Genomic DNA, 15,040 nt, shown 5'->3' with positions numbered 1-15,040 from the left:
TTTGACGACTTTTAATGAAAATGTTACCTCTGCTGGCAAAACAAACACAAATGTGGAAACCTCCAAAAGTCCAAATCCCATGCTTAAAAATTATATTGTGATTAACCATTTGCAATTTAATTTTTTGCTTAACAGAAATTCAATTAAAATCAAAAAGTATTAAAGGCTAATCAGATTTTTGGTTTTACCTGAGTCTCAATGGAATTGTGTGACTTAAACACACAGACACACACAGACACGCACATGCAAATGTATTGAGAGAGAAGGAGAGCGTTTCCGTTGATGCATCACCTGTCACCTGGGTCAAACCCACCCATATCAACTGGAATTAAAGGTAAACAAAAAATAGCATTAGCCTATTCTGCTTTAATACAAAACACTACTTAGGGATTGATTTTGCCTATTTGTCACCGGGGCTGTTTATTGGCAGCTCGGAGGCCTCACCACTTCATTTAACGCTTCCATGCTGCCTTGACAGCGCTGAGTTATGAGGCAAACAACATGTAAGCCCCATTCAGTCGGAGCTGCTTAATCATGCACTCAGTGGGAATTGCCCTTCCCCCAACGTATACCAGGGGTTGATTTAGAAGGCCGAGGCTTTGGGTGTTAGAGTCCAGCGTCACATCATTACTTTTTTACACCTTCCATCGATTTGTTTTAGTGGGGGTCCACATGGGGATAGCATAAAGACGCGGGATGAGTGCAGTCGATTGCACTCTCCAAACACTTGAGGGGTGGTGGTGGTGTTGGTGGTGACATATGTGGAGGGAGGTGGGAATGGCAGAGAGGGAAAGGAACCGCTGGGACTGAGTGTCACATGGACTATCGCTTCTTTGAACTTTGTTTTTCTACATTGAGAAAATCTTAAAGAGGCAGAGATTTCAGAGCGTCTTCTGATGAGAAAACAGCTGATGCAATGCAGCAGTGTCACATCTTTTCTTAGAACAACTGTGATGCCGGGGTAAAAAAAAAAAAGCAAATCATGAAACCCTGAGCAGATCCACCTTTTGGGCTGTCGTAGATGCGGTGGGTGCTTCTTTGCATGTAGGTATGAACTCTTATTGTTAATATAAAAAAACAGTAAATGTGATGGAGTTCTGGGAAGACAAACTGTGAGCCAGGGAAGTGGTCACTATTTATTTGCACCTGGTCTGCCATGACTTTTAGTTTTGATTGAAAAGGATGGGAAGTGGAACTGTTTCGTTAGTGCTGCAGATTATGTGGAATGCATTAGGGGAATAACACAACACATAAACAAACAGACATCAAAATTCACCAGTGTCTGTTCAAAATCCTTCCATTCTTTATGTCAGTTGACAAAGACCACTGGCTGCCATTCAGTTTTTCGTTCAAGTCATGCAATATTCTCACATTAGATGTTATTAAACTGAGACTGGTGTGTCAGACTGAGTTTGGCTTTGAAATATCCATAAAAAGCCATAAACGCAGACCCACACATTTAAAAAGCCCAAAGAGAAGTTTTCCCTTTTATTTTTTTTACACGCCTTGTTGTGCTTTGTGCGTTCAAAATTAGGCTTAAAGTGTTTGTACCGCGTCCACTTCCGAGTCGCCATCCCGAGCGCGCTTCGCCAGATTTCCAGCGCGGGCCGCTGAGAGGCGTGTCCAATCAGCTTGCGGAATAATCACTCCAAAGCACTGTGAAAATGGATTGTGGGTTTACGGATAGAGGAAGGTGGTGGTGGGGGAAGAAGCGCTGGGAAAGCGTTGAAGGTGTGTGACGGGAATAAGCCGCGTGGCAGCGCAGGTCGGGTTCCCCGGACAAAAGCAATCAATAAGGCATTAAAACAATTGCGGCAGGAGGAGGAACGGAGTGTCACGGCCGTCTCAGAGCGGTTATGGCATTAATCCATTTGGGAACAGCGGCCACCGCTGTCAAAAAAACAGCACGACAACGTTGTGTTGCAGCAGAGCCGTTAACCGACTCTGCAGAGCAGCAGAGACACACAGTGACACATGAACTGGTAAGACGCCTTACTAGCACTGGGTAGCTAATAAAGTGACTGTTGAGTGTGTATATTCTGCATAGCCTGGTTGTAACCAGTGGTTATCCGACTTCCTGTTGTTATAATAGTGTGTCGTCCGTGTGCATTTCAGAGCGAAAATTCCATCCCTGATACAACTGCATCAGAGGTCATGCACTGCGGGATGATGGAAATATTTTATATATATATATATATATATATATATATATATACGTATATATATATAAATATATATATACGTATATATATATATATAAATATATATATATATATATATATATAAATATATATATATATATATATATATATGTATATATATATATATATATATATATATATATATACGTATATATATTTGTCATATTTGATGCTGAGCTAATAGTCAATCACCTTTGAGGTGTAAGACAGAATACAGGGACATTGTTTTTTGACCACTACTTTGCCGTATCACTCTGTTTGGAAACAGAGTGTGCAGACATTCCTCCCAGCATATGAGCTCATTAAGCCTTAAGCCAGTGAAATGAGGAGCGCCGTCGCTGGATCTAACATGTATTGTTGCGATATGTTTAATTAACAGCAAACGCTTCGGAAAATAAAAACGCGCTTTGAGCACGCCGATGATGAGTGCCGCCGAAGGATGGGAGTCGTTTCCGTTGAGTAGTGCACGTCACAAGAACGTTTCCATTACTTTGTTATTATTTTTTTTCTTCCCCTATTGCTCATCGTTCTTTACCGCCGTGCAGCTCTGAGACAGTCGCAGTCCACCAGGTTATCGAATGCATTCTGCTTCTATTTTCTTTGTTGTTTGTACATTTGTTATATTCCTTTTAACATGCTGGATGGCCAAATATAATAAAAGCTCCATGCGGTGGCTCTGGGATGCAGTAGTGGTCTGTGGCCAAATTGGAGAAGATTGAAGATGCATGTGTCCAGGAACTGGACCAGACGGAGATCCGTCCTCGGCAAATTACTCCCATCCCAAACGCCCAAGCGGAACACTTTGTCTAAATATACATAGCTTGCGCTCGCATCTGCAGCACGCACACACACAGAGAGACACACATGCGGGATTAAATGTCACATCCTGTCACAGATTATATCTGGGAGGAATTTTGTGCTCTCAGGCATCATCGGGAGAACAAAAGTAGCGGAAAATATAAGCATATTTAACAGCAGGAGGAGGAAGTGTTTTGAGACGGTTCCAAAACCCTGTAGACCACCTCTGTCATTACTATAGAGAAATAGAAGCATGCCAGCTTCCCAGGTTGGCTTGAACCTTGTGCGGGTTTTGGTTTTTGTGAAAACAGCAGCATGAACTACATTTTGAATAATCCCAAATCTAGCAGCAAGTCCCATTAAATTCAGATCCACTTTTAAGGTTTTCCTTAGTGCTACCCAACAACATAGGCTGAGATAATGAGCTACACCACAAGGCTACATTAGCCATTGGCACCAACCACCTTCATTATAATTCCTGAGCCCTGCCTTGAAATAGTTATGACTTTACAAGCTTGATTACGACCTCCATTCTGGTGAAATAGTAACACAATTTAAATACTAAAAAAACGTCACCAAGGGCGGAATATTGTATTTGTGCAAGTCGAGGTGAGACAGAGAATTGTTGCAGATGTGTTTTGCAGTGAGCACACGTGTGCATGCGTTTTCAACGGGTCGGCCTTTGCGACTGGCTTGAACACAATTCTGCACATCCGCAAGGTGTGCACGACTGTGTAATCCACACCCAACCCTCACCACACCTCCAACAACAGCCGACGTCCTAGCCTCCTCCTTCAGCTCCTCGCAGTTTCCTGTCTGTCAAAAACCGACAGTAATTTTAACTGCACTCCTGCAAACTTCCACATCGGCCCAAATTGATTGTTTGCTCGCAGAGTCGCAGCTCGGATTTCACACTATGTTGGGAACGTGAACTTCAGGTGCACCACCAGAGGCGGGGAAATGAGAGTGACAGCGGCACCAACACCGTCTCGGCAAAAAATAAAAAACTGAAGAAGAAGAAGAAGAAGAAGAAGAAGAAAAGGAGCCCAAAGCCGGCGAGCGTCGTCATCAGGGGAATTCAATTCCCCGCGAGGGAAAACTGCAGCAAAGCTGCGAGCAACACAACACAACACAACACAACACAACAGTCCCGCAAACCTCCCAGCATTAATCCACTCCACAGTCTGACACGCTCTTTGTCTCGACGCCGCTCTGATCCAGCATCACACAGCGAAAGGTGATGGATTTTCCCGCGCAAGGGGTAAACACTGAGCCGCGGCTCCGCCGGCGTCTCGGCTCGGCGGCCGCGGGGAGGGGGCGGGGTTCCAGCGGCGCGTTGAGCAGGAGACAAACGACAACACAAAGACTCGTCTGATCAATGGCTTCAAGCCGCCGAGCAGGCCGGCGGACTGTCAGTCAGCGTGCCGCGTTTTTCTGCCGCCGTCATTTGCGCGATGGGCGGCGTCGTCGCGGATGACGTGTTTTCAATAACACCTGTGGTCGCCTGAGCACACGGACGTCTCATTAGTCGGCCCCCACGGCTCTGGCTTCATCATCGCGGCGATTTGCAGCTCCAAGGACGACGATGAAACACAAGTGTCTGAGTAGGCTCGCGTAACTGGCTGCTCGGCAGCATGCTAGGCGACGCGGCGGGGAATCGTTGAGGAATTGATTTTACACGGTGTGGATTTCTGCCCAAATGAGAATGGCGGTGTTTGAAGACAGCAGGCACACGGCGCTGAGCGAGTTCAAACACAAATCAATGGCGCCAGACTGCATGAATACACACATGGCCTGGCAAGCATGCAATATATATGTACACACACACAATTGCAAGAACATCAGATCAATTCGATAGAAGAAAAAACTCCCATTACTCGGTTTGCCGTTTCGTTATGTTGAGCTTGAAGACTCTATCATGTGCTGTGCGTAATCGCTATTGCGTAGTCCCATTTTTTTTTTTTCAGATCACCGAAAGTTAGACAACAAAACCCAGGCCATCCATCTTGAACACCCCACCAGAAATTGCTCTTAAACTTTCAATGGATTCCATAACCTCACTACTTCCTCGTAGTCGTGGTAAAAAAACTAAAAAGTGAGGTAGCAACAGCTGAGCCGCCATTCAAAGGAGCAATGCAAAGTTGCGCTTATCAGATTTAGGACAACAAATATTTTGCAACGTGCAGGGAAAGTGGTGTCACGACAACTGGTAAAAAGTGGCGTCATGACGCCGCTCTTTTACCTCTTCCTTTGAGGCCATAGTCGCTCTCACACATAGGCGAACCAAGCGATGCTAACAATAACACAGCTCACTAAAGTGGTGGCCAACATTGTACTTTATGGGGGAGCAAAATCATGCAGATAGAATACCAAGAGGAACATCCTTTTGGTTGAAACATTCTGTCATTGCGACGTCACTTGGCTTGGTCAGTGAAGGTTGAATTGATCTGTTATAGCCGTGTTTGCTACACTGGAGGCCAGAGAGGACGCGCAGGGAGTCGGTTTGTTTTGGTGAACGTGCAGTACAAAAAGTACAGCATCTAGTAGGGACCCGTGCTTACCGCTGCCTCTCACAGTAACAGGAAGCCGCTACCTTGAAGCAAGAGGGCTAAACCTGAATGTGCCAGACGGTTCGTCCAATCACCTTCCAGGTTTTGCCTTCCCTTTCAAATGTGACTTCGGTGACTTTACTTGACGGATACATGGGACATCCTGATAACAGAACCTATCAGTCAAGTAGCCTTTAAAAAAATACATTGAGTTCCGAGTCGTCACGGAAAAAAAACTTGGTGAAAGTTTGACCACAAACACTTCTTGCCCAGTTAAGTTTGACGCGGCTTACCGCTATCTCGCGGCTCCACAAAGTCACTGCGGTGTTCGTCCAATCAAAACCTGCCACACTCTCCTTTAGCCAATCTTGTGTAAACTGTCAAACTTTAAAAATTGTTCTCTCACCCCGCTGTCATTCATCTGTCATTGCGGTACTGTTAAAAAAAAAAAAATTCAACCCACCTCCACCCATTCTCTAACGGATTCCGCAGCCGCCTCTTATCAAAACGTCTCATCAGAAGCTTCCCATCATCACTCCGACATTGATCTCCCCGTCTTCCAGCACTCGTCTCCAGAGTAAGTTTCACTTCTATTAGAAGCACTTAAAGCTGTCAGATCACTTAATATGGTGCCTGTCGTGTGTCTGTGCACCAATGTCTTAATTTTGTTGCTGAGAATGTTACACTTCCCTTAGTCCTCCTCCAAATTGAAAGTGAAGGCAATTAAAGGTCGGTATGTGAAGCACGGGAGAAAGTTATCTGCCAGAGAGGTGAGCGGCATTTTTTGACAAAAAGCCTTTTGGGCTTTACCTCCTCTGCAGCTCTCACACTCCAGTATTTCAGTCAAGTTAAAATTTAACATGATTTTTATCCTCTCTTGTATATATATGACTCTTCAGACGCCAGAAGGGAGACATTCATATTTAACAGGCATTTAAGCGAAGAGGAAGCATTGGTCTACTGACATTTCCCAAATGAGTCATTTTGTTCCTTTAACTATTAATACAACTTCACCTACTTAGAGTCTTATAAAGTGAGTATATTCAAAATAACTTTTTTAAACTCCTCTCTTAGGGGTTTTGTGCAGAACACACACTTTTGGCCTTAGTGTGAAACATTTCCTCAACCAGGAATCATGTCAGTGTCGACAATGACTTTGGGAAAGGGGGGAACATCTCAGCACTTGGTTCTGACAAACCTGCCACTGTGGCAGCATTTAAGTGAATGTCTTTGGCCACAGCCACTGTTAGCTACACCCCGGTCTGCCGTGTTTCGCAACACTTGGAGCAGCTGATTCTGCTGTTCCAGGAAGGAATTCACTGAAATATTCAGCCCACCAGACTGGAAATGTTTTAGCATTAACCAATAAACCAATGAATCTGCCAAGCAATATTAACATTTGGGGTCTTATTTTATTTATATTTATTTTTCAGGACAACCTGATCTGTTGGACTATGTATGTTGTCAAAAGTCATATGACCATTGATACAAAAAAAGTTTACATCACACAGAACTTTATTGAAACACATCAAATATATATTTGAAGTTTTGCTTTGCTTCTTTGGAACTGTGTTTCTGTGTCTTACTTAGCAAAAGATAATACACATATACACAAAAAATCAGTGGTTAGCGCTGCTGCCTCACAGCAAGAAGGTTGTGGGTTTGATTCCGGGCCTGGGACCTTTCTGTGTGGAGTTTGCATGTTCTCCCTGTGTCTGCGTCGGTTCTCTCCGGGTTTTCCGGCTTCCTCCCACACTCCAAAAACATGCATGTGAGGTCAATTGAACATTCTAAATTGTCCGTAGGTGTGCATGTGAGTGTGAAGGGTTGTTTGTCTCTATGTGGCCCTGCGATGAACCTGCGACTTGTCCAGGGTGTCACCTGCCTTTGCCCTATGACAGCTGGGAGAGGCTCCAGCAGACCCCCGTGACCCTGAGCTCGGGGGTAAAGAAAATGAATGAATGAATATTCTAGTGACAAACTTAAATATTTTTTCCACAGTCTCAACTGTTACAACTTTGTCTTTCTCTGCTTCGCCGTCTCTTCCTTTACACTGTGTTTGATTCGGCAATTGACTTCAAGCAGCGTTATATAACAAGGTTGCCCCGGCACACAGTTATCATGAAAAAAAATAAATAAAAAAATCACACAATATACACCAAACACCTTTGTGAATTTATTCTAAAACATCCCTGAAAAACACTCCACTTTGTGGCTGTACTATAACATTTTGAAAGGGCTAGAAAAGCGTGCTTATACGACTGTGTGGATTCAGTGGGATTTTGAATTCTCGACGACTCTTTGATCTGGCGTTATTATGAACTAAAATTAAGAGCATTTTGGTGTTGTTGGCCACACTCCTGACCTCAGAATATCAACACCTTTAGCTTTTACACAAAAGAGTTTGGTTCTAGCAATGGAATGCGGGCAAAGAGAACGGCAGAACATTAACTGTATTGTATTTTGTTTTAAGTAAGCTGTCGTAATAGTGTATAATTCTTAAGCTCTGCTGTTTAGAAGTGACAGCCTAAAGCCAACAACAAGTAGACAAACGTTTTATAGGCAAGGAAAAAAAAAATTGAGGCTTGAGGATTTGATTATTTCTGGCACTGAGAGGGTTTTTCTCTTCTTTTTTTTTGTTTTGGCAGCAGACTTTTATAATCTCAGACGCTGGAGCTCATCAGTGCAACCAACAGGGATTTCAAAAACAAGTCACTGCTTGGCAAAATGCGCCTCAGAGGGGAGGCCTGACAAAACACCCGCTGATGGATTAGCTGCGGCAAGTAATGCAAAGTTTATGTTCAGAGCACATTTGCGGATTTTGCACGTCAAAACAATATCACAACTGAGAAGAAACCCATGTAAAGAGTGATCAGAAATTAGGTTCAGTCAGGTGTAGTGAAGTAGAAATATATGGCAACCATGCATTGAAATCTTTAAAAAAAAGGTTTGCGATATTCGACTATCAGGTGACATTCGCGGAAAATGTAAAAATGCAACAGAGATACTATGTCATGAAAGTAGAACTTTTCAGTGGAAGCATTCAGTGGTCATTGACAACAACAGTGCTAGGTAGACCACAGCAAATGGTGTCCAAATGACCTGTCATGTGACCTTGTGTCAGCTGTTGTCTTGGTATTTTAACATTAAAAATGTAAACAGTCTGATGATGAACAACATGTTATACAACAAGTGTGTTCAACGGGGCATGTTTGTCAGATGTATGTTAAAAAAAGAGAAGAAATCAGTGAAAACACCAGACGTCAGCGAATGGATGATCGATCCATATCCATCAATGCAATCATCAATAATTGACATCCATCGTGTGTGTATCCACTGTAGCTCCTCCAAAAGACGCCATGACGCTCAAACACGGGTTCGTGCAAAAGGGTGTTGCAGCAGATAAATGTTTGAACAAAATCAACCTGTTTCATTTAACATCATCTGAGGCGGAACGTGCTCGGCATGCGGCGCGCTCCACCAAAAATACCTTCAAAGCTTCATGGAACGACACAAAGCCTTTTTTCCCAAGCGTTTATTCTCGTCCTGGCCTGGTTATTTTGTGGCTGAATGTGCGTTGCTTTTTTTTTTTTTTTGCCATAGAGCAAAGAAACTCCCTTTGAGCCTTTAAACAAAGCTTCGCTTTGCTGGATGTTTAGAAATCCACAGCAGAGTAACTATTTGTTTAAAGCAAAATAGACATATGCCTCCGCACAGTTGAACAGTTGAGCAGGAAACAAAGCGTTATATAACCCTTTTGCAGAGTTTTAAAATAGTCTTTGTGGCTTTTCTCCAGCACCTGGCCAGGTGAACCGCTAAGCAGCTCAGATTTATTTGCCGTCTTTGCAGAAATGTTTCTGTAGCCGCACACACACACACACACACACACACACACACACACACACACACACCCCCCACCCTCCCTCCCACCCAACAGATTGAAAGTGAGGTCACCCCAGAAGCACAATTTCACGCCTGCCCCCTGGAAATGGAGGTGGTTAAAAATAAAGAAATGTAGATTAGCGCGGCCATTCGGTGGCCGGGAAAGAATCCTATAGCGTCTGAAAAAATGTCAACGGGAAGGTGTGACAATAAAAATTACCGCTGCATCAAATGTGATTTGTATTTTAAAGCGGTTCTAAAGCGCGGCGAATTCCGCAAGATAATTGGGTGAGCGGCAGCGCACAGACACACACACACACACAAACTCACAAATGCATTAACTGATTTTTAACCTGGCTTTTTCTTGTTTGTTTTGTTTGTGTGAGTGAGTGTGTGACCTTGTGGCGAAGGAGCCGAAGGATTGGAAGGCTCCGCACTAATCTCATTCAAGCTTGACCCTGCCACGTCCTCATGGATAATCAGCACTCTATATCTGGCTGACATTTTCCTGCGGCTCATCAGCTGCTTTGTCCATGTGCTGGACTGATGTTCGGGGCCTGTGATTATGCCCTGACCTTTTGCCTGACACGGAGATAAACAGCACAAAGAAAAAAAAAGAGAAGGCACCAAGAAAGAGGGGCGGGTGCACTTCAGAATGTCCTGCTCCATGTTCAACGGCTTCAAGTTAAAGCACCTTCTGCTGCGGTGGAAAACAGTGACATCAAGAGTTGTTTCAAAGTTAGAGATAATTTGTCTTTGGACAAATTGAAGTTTATATGTGGTCCATTATCGTGTCTCTGGCCAGTTGAGCAGCCACACGGCATTACTCATTGTAGAAACAAACAATAACAATAACAACAATTAAAAAAACAAAACAGCATCAACGTCCAGATAAGCACATATTTAACCCTCTGTTCACAGCCTCCTAGAAAGACTAGACAAATACCCTCACTTTAAGTTTAATGCTGAAACGTTTTGCTGTGTTGGACACGTTTGGACTGGGACCAAACCGAGGTGGTCACAGGGGGGCGGATCTAAAAGCTGGCTGGGAGTTAACTTGACGTTTTTAATTTATTTAACATTGATTTTCACGATTCATATAGAAGCAGTGGGGACAGTAGCAACTCTGCCAGCCGCCTGTCTGGAGCGGACAAGTGCCCTAGTAAGAGTGAGACAACCAATGTCATATATATATGTCATTTATATTTCACATTGTAAACAAAAATAAACTATTCATTCATTCATTCATTCATTCATATGTCTACCAGGCCAGTAGGGGGCACTGTGTTAATGTGGGTGAGAATCTCTCTGTCGCATGTTGATTCAGGGTGAAACTGTTTTGAAAACAGGTGTTTTGTGGTAGAAAAAGGCTGTAAATGTCTTTCCTCGTTCAGGGTCACGTGTAGGTTAGATGACTTCCTCCCCGGCTGGGATTAGAAGCTAGCTTGCTGCCGGATCACCTCTGCAAACAATTGCAATCACCACACGCGCTACACACTTTCCGTCGCTCGCCCGTCCATCAGTCTCTGCTCCTCTTTCCCGGTTCCGCTTGTCTCCCGCCGATTTCTGCCATTTGCACCTGCAGCCCAAATTAGTGCGCTTCTCGCCCGCTGTTAGAAGATCACGTCTGACTGCCTGCGCACTCATTAACTCCGCACACACAGGGCCCTTAATTGCCACAACTTGGCTTTTTTGCGAAGACAAGCGCGCCTCTTCTCATCCATTATGACAGATAAAGCGCCTAATTAATCGAAACTTTGCTGCACACTTCAGTAAAAGTGGCACGAGGAGGGGAGCTTGATAAAAGCAGAAGCAATTATTTTGAATCGGAAGGCGAATCTTTCAAACTTTTCCCTTAGTCATAGTGCATGAGTATTAGCATAAATTATCTTGGTCAAACAAATAAGAATATTATGACTACTATTAGTAAGATCACATACTGTAATGAGAGATTCTAGTTGAAAAGAGTTACAGAGGGTCCTGAGGTTACACTGAACGTACCTCACAGTCGATATAAGCAGAAAATATTTCCATCATTTTCAAACTACTTTATACTCGACATTTATTTCTGAAATTCAGTTTTGGCCTCGTGTCTTGTCCCAAATCTTTATGGCGTGGCTGAGTTGGACTTAATCCAAATCTAATCATCATTTTGACAATCACTAAATGCGTTATTCCTGCTTTAACTCCGCAAAATGCAGTACAACTCCTTAATGCTTTGATTTCAATAGTGTTCAGTAAGTACAAAGTCCAAAGCATCCACTGGATTATGAAGCAGTAAATCGCAGACGCGACTGCTTTAAATTCTGTCCCAGCGGCCACCCGATCGGTCGCGCAACGATTTTGTGGCTGCCGAAAAATGGAATGAAAAATGTGTGTCTGCGCAGGCGTGAGTGTGTGTAATATTAGAGAATAGCAGTAAGGTAAAAGCAACGTTTAGAGGCTTGTACTGCAAGCGAAACGTTTTCTTCTTCTTTTTTTTTTTAATTTACTCACATATTTTTGTCCTTTCATTAAAATGAAAAGGAATTAGGAGAAGTTTCAGAGGCTGATAGAGGGGAGCAACAGCCACGTCGTTGGACTCGGCAGTGTGGCTGTTCAGCTCTTGTTGGGTCCATGTTCCCTCTTGAACAAGTCCCACGTCTCACTCGCTCTCATTCCCCCCCGGGCCTCCATCTCCACGGAGTCAGGGGTGTCGGAGAAGTCACCCATTTCTCCGAGGTTGCCAGGCGCGGGCCCAGCTTTTTAAAAACCTGCCCATTATGGACGCACACAGTCGGAGGAGGCGGCTCCCGTGTGACTGATGCGACTCGCGCGGGAGTGTGCGACACGCGGTCTGCAATAAATTGGATTGAAGATGTCGGGGAAGACAATGACTCACTCGTCGCGCCGTCCTTTTTTCTGCACAATGAACTGGACGGAGGAGAAAAAAGGCCATTAGGGAGGCGAAAAAGGAGAAAGAAAAAAACCCCACACACATCAAAGCGGTCGATTCCCGTGGGGAAATGTCAGAAAAGGAGCCGGATCCCCCGCCGCAAATGAGAACACATTGTCAAATGTGCTTAATGTGATGCATGCGTGCAGCGGGAGTGGAAAACACTCCTCTACTTGCGTTTTTCCCTCCGCTCGCAGTGAGACCAAATCCTCTTCATTTTGTCTGAATATGAGTGACGCCGGTGATCAAGCAGCCCCACGACTACTGATGTAAATCTGGTAACTTCTTTAAAGTCAAAGGGCAAAACTAAGACTGCTGTTCCCAGCCTGATAAGCCGTCACTGACAGGAAGACAAACCACGATGTGGCGACACGTCCTGGTTTGTCGGTTTGTTTTGGTGCTCCTGCCAGTGAAAAACCACGCCATCTGGTGGTGAACCGAAAGCACGCGTCGTCCCTCTCTTTCAAGGGAAAGAAACCCGGCAGCCCTTAAAGTCCGGCAGTGATTGAGGCATCGTCAGCAGCCACTAGCTGTGTTTAGAAGGACACAAATAATGAGAAAAAAAAGGCCCAATCAGATTAAAAATGCTTCATGTAAACACGTCAATCGGAAGATTCTGATCCGATCCGGTCCGTTCGGAACAAAATTTTATTCCGAACGAGAGAGGTGGTTTATGCCGATCATTCTTCCGAATGGCGTCCATGTACACATCCATACGGATCCTGTCTCGGACTATCTCCACTGCGCACGTGTGCTACGTCAACGTGACGCATTTTCGCCTTCGCCTGTCATGGCGGGAGGGAAGCAGAACTGGTTTGTCGCGGACAGAAATTTCTTGGTGGAAATATTAAAAAATGCCAGGGTTGTTGAACATCTCGATGGTCGAAAGGCCAGAAACACAGAGTTGTACTAAGAGGTACGCGAAAAGCTGCAGGAAGCCGGAATTCACCAAACGATAGACCAAATAAAAAAAACGCTGGAAAAGTTTGAAGGCTTCCTATTACAAAGCCAAAAGTCAAAACGGTAAAATTGGTTCTGACCCTACCAGCTTTCAGAAAATAAATTGTGAGGGGCACAAAGCGTGAATGAGCCCAGGACGTGCGGACAACGCGCTGTTTGTTTACAACACGGACGGAAGTATAGCTTCTTCTTCTGCTACTATTTCCGGAAAATTCGACAGCTCCGCGCATGCCCAAATGATTCATTCTGTTTAAACGCTTGGTGCATGTATACGCACGTCACGATCGGATCATTTCATTCAGTGTTCATGTAAACAGTAACATGTAAACATAGCTAGTGATTCAGGGAGGAACTCCGCAGCTAATGAAGAAAACACTTATTGACACTTGAAGTCACTGCTGTGGTAATCCATGGGCTCGTACACACACACAAACACACTCACACACACACACGCAAAGACTGATGCCACAGAGACAGCGTGTATCTTCCACCCTGTCCACAGGCGGCTCACCCACTAGAGGCCTCCCTCACCTCTCTCCCCCCGGCACTCACCTGTCACTGACATGAGGTGCGGCTCCGGCCTGCTGCCGTCTTGTTAGTGTCACTCAGGTCGAGCCCACTCACGGCGCAGGAGGGCCGGCCGGACCGTCGACAGGGGTGTGCGTGCGAGGGCGTCTTTGCTTAACTTGGCTGCAGATCTCAAATAATGATTGAACATCTTGCGTGCTTTACATGGGGGTGAACATGAGCGGAGGTGAACCCAAGAGCAGACAGCTGAGCAACTCTTTGAAGCACACCCTTAATTGGTCGAGTGGTAGGTAGACACGCACTCAAATATTATCTGCCATGACGGCAGGTGGAGGAGAATCAAAAAAGAAAAAATAAGAAAAACTTCCTTGCAGTTTTGCAGGAATGGCATCGTTAGCATGAGCTCCGGAATGTACAACGCATAATGAGAGTTGCTGAAGCTTAGCGATGCAGGAGAGGGAACAAGCCGGATGGGTGAAAGAACAGCAGCTAATTTTCTTTTCTCTTTTTGAGACTTTATGTTCTCGAAAAGAGAACATAAATCAACATTGTTATCTGCGTAGATAACAATGTTAATTTGGATCAACAAAGGCCAAATGGTGGGCACACGCGGAAGGGGAAAGCGCCGGGACAAAATCCCAACATGAAAGGCCACAAACTTCAAGTTCTCAAGACGAACCGACTTAATCATAATAATAAAGAGTGCTGGATTTCTTTCTTTTTTTCTCTCTCTCGCTTTTGCAGGAAAGAACATAAAAGGGCGTCGGCGGAGTTCGTTTCCAGACCCTGTCTTCTGCTGCTACGCAACAGTCTTTCACTTTGGCTCACGACGCATTACATCAAAATAATCTCGTTACAGCCACGGTGCGACAGCCTGCAGCGGCAGCGCTGTTCTCCGCAGCGGTGCAGGGCCAGCGAGCGGGTTTTTGGTTTTTTGGTTTTTTTCTAAAGTACCATCATCTTGTCAGCAACAACAGCAGGAAGTCGTCGAAAACATGCCGAGCAGGTAAACAAACGTGTCTGACCTCGAGGAAGAAAGCACAGAGCTTCTTTGTGCTGCTGGGCCTTTGGCCATATTATTCCAGAATGAGTTTTACCATCAGAACCCCATAGGTCTATTTTTTTTTTCTCCCCCCTTTGTATCTATACATCTCATTGTTCTCTGTTGCCAGCCACTCCCACTCTGA

This window comes from Nelusetta ayraudi, unplaced genomic scaffold, assembly GCF_046127955.1.
Source record: "Nelusetta ayraudi isolate G7.1 ecotype Tasmania unplaced genomic scaffold, CSIRO-AGI_Nayr_v1 ptg000135l, whole genome shotgun sequence".
Classification (NCBI taxonomy): domain Eukaryota; kingdom Metazoa; phylum Chordata; class Actinopteri; order Tetraodontiformes; family Monacanthidae; genus Nelusetta; species Nelusetta ayraudi.
Note: the sequence above shows the minus strand (reverse complement) of the source record.